This window comes from Bidens hawaiensis, unplaced genomic scaffold, assembly GCF_021521415.1.
Source record: "Bidens hawaiensis isolate Kalapana, Puna unplaced genomic scaffold, B.hawaiensis_p1.1 tig00032718_1, whole genome shotgun sequence".
NCBI lineage: Eukaryota > Viridiplantae > Streptophyta > Magnoliopsida > Asterales > Asteraceae > Bidens > Bidens hawaiensis.
Genome location: NW_027495576.1, coordinates 78,975 through 86,396, shown reverse-complemented (window position 1 = coordinate 86,396; position 7,422 = coordinate 78,975). Strand labels below are relative to the sequence as shown.

The 7,422-nt window shown below is 37.4% G+C and overlaps 1 pseudogene across 1 annotated transcript; it reads right to left on the bottom strand.

Moving 5' to 3' along the window:
- Positions 1-2,838: 2,838 nt before the first annotated feature.
- Positions 2,839-4,941, bottom strand: LOC143583911 (beta-glucuronosyltransferase GlcAT14A-like; annotated as a pseudogene). Its single transcript, XR_013144266.1, has 4 exons — positions 4,468-4,941; positions 4,324-4,399; positions 4,138-4,253; positions 2,839-3,469 (listed from the first exon to the last, which is right to left on the bottom strand). The product of XR_013144266.1 is annotated as a beta-glucuronosyltransferase GlcAT14A-like (transcript).
- Between the last annotated feature and the right edge of the window lie 2,481 nt (positions 4,942-7,422).

Sequence of the window (7,422 nt, the reverse complement as noted above, 5' to 3'; positions counted from 1 at the left end):
AAATATAAGGAAAGCCTTCACGCAGGTCAGTCATAGGTAAAGTTTGATCATCCTACTAAATGAAAGTGCCGGTCCTAACCGCACAAATCATGATAGAGGACACCGAACTAACCTATTGACAATCGCGCGTCGAACGGTTAATTTATTCAAAACACTGATATGCCGGTTTTCACCGCATAAATAAGTGTGAAGAAATCGTTGCGTGTGGAAGGCGGCAAAACCCGCCAGACTCACCTTCAACAGGGACGTCTGCGCAAAGGCTAACTCGCAAGACTCACCTTGAAGAGGGACGCCTGCGCAGAAACCAACTGGATCCGCAGGACCCACCATGCTCAGAGACGTGACGTCCTTACGCGCAGTACGCAAGCTGTTCCCGCAGGAAAAGCCTCCCAATGGTGAAGTACCCCGCCTGTTCCCGCAGCTGCGGATACAAGCCATCAGGGAAGGCTACCTGCGCAGCAAGGCTACACGCACAAGGCACTTAACTCTTAAATAATTCAGTAATGTCACCTGAAGAAGGAGTGAGCAAGCCGGGAACACTCCCGCCCAAAGCCGGGAATACTCCCGCCCAAATGAGCCAGTCCGTACGCTACTGGAGGACCTTTTGTACGGTACCTGACGAGGTATGGACAAAAGGTCTGACCAAAGCAGCGACAGCTCACTGTGACAAAGGAATAGTACACAGCCGGCCTGATCACTATCAGCCGCTGCCTACTCACCAACTCCTGTCACTATTAGCCGCTGCCTACTCACCAACCTGTCGTAGCACGTGCATAGCCTGCAGTTGGTGGAAAAGGAATAGTACACAGCCGGCCTAGTCCCTATCAGCCGCTGCCTACCCACCAACTGCCAGCATGGCATGTGCGTAGCCCACAGTTGGCAGAACAGGAATACTATTCAGCCGGCTGTACCTTCTTTGAAACCTACATTCGGCTATAAATACTCCAACACCTTGGAATGGTAGGGACACATTACATTACCTTATCACATCTTATCTTCTCTAGCAATCTCTTAATATACACTTATATTCAAGAGCAATCTAGTCTGATTCTCACGCCGGAGGGTGGTCACAAGGAGGGACCCCCCTCCCCTTCTTAGTGACGAGCTCATGGTGTCTGTTTTGCAGGTCACCAGAAGAACCATCTTTGCCGGACATAACCCCTCGTGGGAAACATCTATTTAACCCCCAAATTATCCGTAATCTGCCCGGGGTCGATTAGTGTTTCTTCAGGTAGAGTCTCTCTCAAATGGTGAGGGTTCAAGTCTCATAGTGGACAATAATGATGTAGTAATTTGCCGTTAAAAATGTAAATAGAAAAGTGCTTCAAGATTTCCATACATTGGTTAAGCACATTTACATGTAAACCGAAAAATCTTTTAAGGTTCCTATGGTCTTTAGATTTAACGGTAACTTTAGTAAGTCGGTAACAATATAGCTTCTTGCCAATCTTTGAAGTTATGTGTATTATAAGGATATATCCATGTCATATCAAAACCGACAAAACGTATTAAAGAATACTTAAGTGCCTTATAAAGTTAAATTAACTAAAACCTAACGTTACTTCTACAATTTATGTTTTCATTTGTCACGTAATAAAAGTCTGTACCTTTTCAATCTTATTCAATTGGTTTACTCACAAATATAGGAAATAACTTGTAATGTAAAAAAACGAAATCATATTTAATTTTTCAGAATAATAAACTTTTTATGTATAACGAAAAATACATCATAGTTAATTATGGTCATCCACCTAACAATATATCTAGATTATGTGTGAATAGTTATGATAGCTAATTTAGGACAAACCCACTACTAGTATTAATGAGTCAAAAAACGGCAAGATACCAAACCCACCGGCCTTTCCCATCTCTACCGTATATCACACTCTTCCCGAGTGGAAGGGAAGGAAATGAGAAGAAAATGTGAAGCAATCATGTTCCAGAGATTTTTTTAGGAGAGAGAGGGGAGGGGAGAGAAAAAGCTAGAAAAATGAAGTTCATACCCATCCTTCCAAATTTGAGAGATTATGAGAGAAAATGTGTGTGTATAACATTAAATACATGTTAACTCATGAAGTGACACATTTTCCTCCCCCTCTATTTCTTTTCTCTTTCAATTCTCCTCCCTTTCTTTTCTCTCCTCAAATAAAACTCGGGAACACACACAAAATTCTAAGTTCAACAAAATGAAGAAAACAAAAACTCGCGAATAATTTTATTTAATTAAAAAAAAAAGGAAAACCAAGCACACAAAAAACTTCAAATACTAAACATAGTTTATATTATACTCAAACTTACACAAGTTAAGTCACAAAAAGCGTAATACTAAATAAAATGACATTATACTCAGATTTGTTGGCAAACGAGCAAATCCGAGCAGACTCGGTTTGTAAACCAACCCAGGCCAAGCTAAGTTTCGTTGGTAAACGAGTTAATTTCAAGCATATTTTAAATCATGGGCTATTTAAACACACATAGCCTAATATTAGCAACTGTATCGACGATACTAGCTGCCCGTAATTAGTATTGGGTACTAGACTAAAATTAGCACACGAATTTTAAAAAGAAATAAGAATTATAACTTTTACAAAGTGACTAGCTAAAATCATTTACCAATCACAAACTCATGTTTTGAATCTGTGATATATTTTACATCATTGTTCTTGTGCTTGCCTGCTAAAATGGCATCAAATTATTTGTTTTCATTACAATCAACCCTTATCACCACCACCCTTAAAAAACCCTTAAAATTTGATGAATCAGGGTTCCAAAAGAATTTACTCACAGCAACTACAACACATCAAAGTAACTAAAAACTCATTACCATTTACCATCACCAACACCTTCCTCTCTTCATCAGTATGTCCAGAATCGAGTCTAGCACCCGCCACTTGTCACAAATCTACACATCCAAACGACATTAATCATTTTCTCCATACATACCCATCAACATCTATTTTCATTGTCTCGGTCTAAAACTCTCTATCTGACAAAAGCGAGTTCACAAGCTTCCCGAGCCGTTTCGCCCCACTCGTAGGATCAACGCGTGTAACATCCCCAAGCACTGAACACGGGTCTGAACCATTTTCACGACTCCCGACACACCACCCACCAGGAACAATCATATCCGGGCCTCGGCCCAGTAATTCAGAATCAATCCTGTCAAGCACGGGTTCGTCTTGATGGAACTTTCTTGCAAACGGGGCGTTGCTGTCAACCATTCTAGACATGTCTTTTAATGTAAGGTGGTGAGGATGTTGTTTTGGAGGGTTGTCCCATGCTATGAAGTGTAGATCACTGTTTACAGTTGTGTTTTTGAATTCTTTTGCGTTACATATAACTGTATGAAAATAGCCTTCGGGTGATGATATGAAATTTGCATAGTACATTAGAACCGTTCGAGGTAAATTGTCCCATCCCCATATACAAAAGTCAATAAATGAACAAGATAAAACCATCCAAGCAGATCCTATGATAAAATGCAACAATTTAAACTCTTTTCAATTTCACATTCAAAATCGAATGATATGGTGTAAAGTAAATTAAATGAATGGCATTTTTTTTATTTCAATTTCATATGTCAAACGAACCAAACGTTCAGCGAACTGTTGGTGAAACATTCAACAGAAAGTTTGTTTGATAAACGGATGAACATGAACAACAAATTCCGTTCGATTAGTTAAGTGAACGAACATGAAAAAAAAGTCGTGTTTCTTTGATTTATGTTCGTTCATTAACTCCCATTAATGTCCGTTCGTACAAGTTCATTCATATTCGTTTTCCCGTGTTGCTTTATAAAGCCTATTTATACTTTATATTTTTTATTATATCATCCAAACATTTAAACTTTTGGGAACTTAGACCTTTTACACCTTCTTTAAAGGCTTTAATATTTGTCCTTGTACGCTCGTTTAGAAAGTTAACAAACAAACACGAACAAGTTCATTTCCTTAACGAATGAACATGGACACAAATAAATTTCATTCGGCTATGCGTTCATGAACCATCCGTTTGTTTGTCCGATTAAACCTTAATGAACGAACACGAACAAGGCTTTGTTCGGTTTGGTTTGTTTACAGCCCTAACTATATGTCTATATCACAGTTACTATCACTGAATAATAGGAAAATAAAAAACCTGTAAACAATTTGAAGGCTGTTGGTACACTTCTTCTCTGTGTGATCCAAAAGACATCCGATTTTTCAGTCATATACAATCCCGGATCTACAATAACCGGCTTCGCTCTCTGAAACCTACATAATCACAACACACATTATTATCACAGCTAAAAATTTCAAAAATTTGAATAAACTAAAAACTCACTCTTTCCATCCAATATCACTTGTATGATCAATAAAATTAAGATCCCTAGGCAGCCCAGAGAATGTATGTATCAGATCTGCAACAGACACAAAATCAATCAACAATATGTATTAATTAAATTCAGTCAATTTAATAAAAAGTTACCATCTTGAGTAACAAGAGGGTAATCCGAGGCACTAAGATTAATAAACCAGTCCCAGTCTGCCCCATCTCGCAACAAAATGGCTGCGGCATGGAGCGTGTTCGCCACCATTGTCGGTCCACGGTACGTGACGAGGTTGGGCTTGGTGATCATGACCACATTACCAAACTTGACAAACACCGGATGAGTAGCCACAAAGTCATTCAACGTCTAAATGGACAACGTATCGGTTGTTCGGGTGGTAGAGAGCAAGCAGGGTTCGGCGGAGCATAAGGGCGTCGTGTTTGGAACCGGAAATAAGGTCGGAGGTTGTGTTCGATGAAATCTGAGGTGTTGGAGATGCGGTTGGTGTCGATAGAGGTTAGGGTTAAGAGACAGAGGCCGAGGGCTAATAATGGGTAGTAGATCCATTTGCGTTTGATGGTGTGTGGGCGTGGGTGTTTTATGTGCATGTACAAGCTTCGTAGTTTCTTCATAATTGATTGATACAGATTTGTGGCGTTGAATTTGAATGTTGTGTGCGTGTGATTAAGTTTACAGAGAGGATGAATGAATGGCGGCCGTGGGTGTGGGTTTGAATTTAACCGGAACAAGAACAAGACTTGAGTGAGTAGAGAGATGGGAGTTGAGAGTTGAGGTTTTGGTTTTGGTTTTGGTTTTGATTTTGATTTTGATTTTGATTTTGAGTGGTTGGGTGAGATGAGAAAAACAACTATGGAGTTTGAGCAAAATTATAATTATTATAATAAATAATTTTCAACTTGTTTAAAATAATGATGACTAGCCAAATTTTATAATTACATTATTTTATTTAATATTGTAATAGCCTTAAAAGACAAATTGGATTTTTGTTGCTCAAAATTATATTGCTAATAATAATAATATATGCTCAATTGCTCATAAGCATTAACTTCATTACATCTAATTAACAATTGACTAATTTTTTAACACAATAAAAGGCTGAAATTTTTTTAAAACGTAAATAAATTTGCTCTTCTACAAGTTCTCTGAAAAGCCGGTTTCATAGGTTCCACCGCATTGACACCAGCAATAACATGTGTTTAAAGAATATGTTATACTTTTGATTATTAAAACCTAATATATCGTATATGAAAAATAAAAGGAATTAATTCATATTTCATTTGATTAAACCGAGAAGTTCATGTGACAAGGTTAGCTTATTATTATTATTATTATTATTATTATTATTATTATTATTATTATTATTATTATTATTAATGTACTTGATGTGTCAAGGTAGTTTGTAGGTTAACTTTATAAAATTGCATAAAGAGAGAGTTTTATTATGTTGTTTGGTTTTTCACCGTAAAAGGCAACTTAAAACAGTTAAAAGAAAAGGAAAAGCAGCTGAATATATGGTTGCTTTCAACATGTTAAGATTTCTACATATTTAAGGCTAGGTGTGGTGGATGGGCTACAATTAGGGACGAATTATGACACGTGGCGTCTAGTCAGCATAGAGTGGAAATTTGTTTTTGGGGTGTAATGGTGTAGGGGCTACAAGTTGGGCCCACAGTGTGCGTTTTTATTATTTTCTTTTTATAATTAAACTAATTAAATAAAAACCAATTTATTTAAATAATTAAATAAAAATGCATTAAAATTAAAAAGAAATAAAAAAAACATAACTAAAAATATTAAAAAACATAACTAAAGAAAAAAAAACATAACTAAAAAAGAAACTAATATCCGTAATATTTGCGCATTTTTTCACGTCGGCGTTGCATCAATAATTCGGCATCCTCGTGAAACCCCTCCGCTTTGAGGGATTCGTAGTCGTCTTTCATTTGTTTTAATTCGAATGTCTGGTTCAGCTTTTCTTGTTGTTTGTTGATTGCTTGAATGTTGGCTCCAATTACGGTGACATTTGTTTCCAAGCGACCGACCAACTCGTTTATTTCAACGGGCTCCGTATTGAATCGTGTTGACGACGAACATTCCCCCTTATTTTTCCTCGATCTCCCGCGTGGTCGAGGCAACTCCTCTACCTCATCTTCGTCAGGTATATTCAAATCATCGGCTAAATTGACCGTGTCGTCGAGAAAGAAGCTACGAGCATCGGAGGGTGTGTTTGATGTGCTCGGATTCGTCGACAACGATGTCTTCGACCTTTTTGAAGGCCGGGATGAGTCGGCTCGTCGGGCGGCCGGAACGGTTGGTACCACATTCCATTTCGAGCAACGACGTAGCTTTTCTAGGATTCATTTTGTTTATTTTTTGTAAGAAATTAGGTATGATTTGTGTATAAAATGGATATAAAATGGAGAAGAATGGTGTATGTTTATATATATATATATATATATATATATATATATATATATATATTGTTTAATTTTATTTTTTTAAATTGGACAGTTTCACAACGGTCATTTTATTAATTTATTATTATTTTCTTCTTCAACAGGGCGACAAATATATCCCGCCCCCGCCCATTTTCGCCCAATTATCGCCGGTGGGGGGTGGGGGGAGGGGCGGTGTTCCACCAAAAAATCGCCCCAAATTCGCCTAAAGTGTCGCCTACTACACTCAGCCTAACTAAATGTGACCAGAGAGAAGAGAACACATTCTTTGTCATGTATTTTTGTGTATATGCAAATCATGAATCATGAGAACTTTTAAAACTAAGTTATATATACTTAACTTTTTGAAATAACTGCTATTTATAAAATATTAAAGATGCATTTTCTTGATAGCTAGCCAACTGCTACAACCGAAAGATGGAGTCTCTCACTTTCTATATGAACAATAATTGTTGAATGTAGAATACATAAATTCGACTGTTTGTAATTTCGTTGTATCCGTGGGTTTGAGTAGTTTGGTAGGCTATTTCCATAAATCAATTTCATATCTTTTATCGGTTGTTGTTGGTCCTTGTTGGCTCACTTCCCTCTGGCTGTTTCATATTTATTGATACTTTTTGTTGATTGTTAAAAAAA